Source organism: Ovis aries, chromosome 22, assembly GCF_016772045.2.
Source record: "Ovis aries strain OAR_USU_Benz2616 breed Rambouillet chromosome 22, ARS-UI_Ramb_v3.0, whole genome shotgun sequence".
NCBI lineage: Eukaryota > Metazoa > Chordata > Mammalia > Artiodactyla > Bovidae > Ovis > Ovis aries.
Genome location: NC_056075.1, coordinates 37252438 through 37252641, shown reverse-complemented (window position 1 = coordinate 37252641; position 204 = coordinate 37252438).

The following is a 204-nucleotide window of genomic DNA, read 5'->3' as shown; positions in this document are numbered from 1 at the left end:
GCTCTGCCTGCCTCATTTCTCTGAACACTGTCAGGCTCTGGGGAGATCCTGTGAGGGCTTTCAATGCAGCCAAGGGTACACCTTTACCTTTGGTACTAAGAAGGCCTGGGAGGAAGGGTGGCTGGCTCCTCCAGCCAGGAAGAGAATTGTGGTGAAGAAGAGAGTCCTGACTGGCCACAGTGAAGGGGTTCTGCAACTGATCAT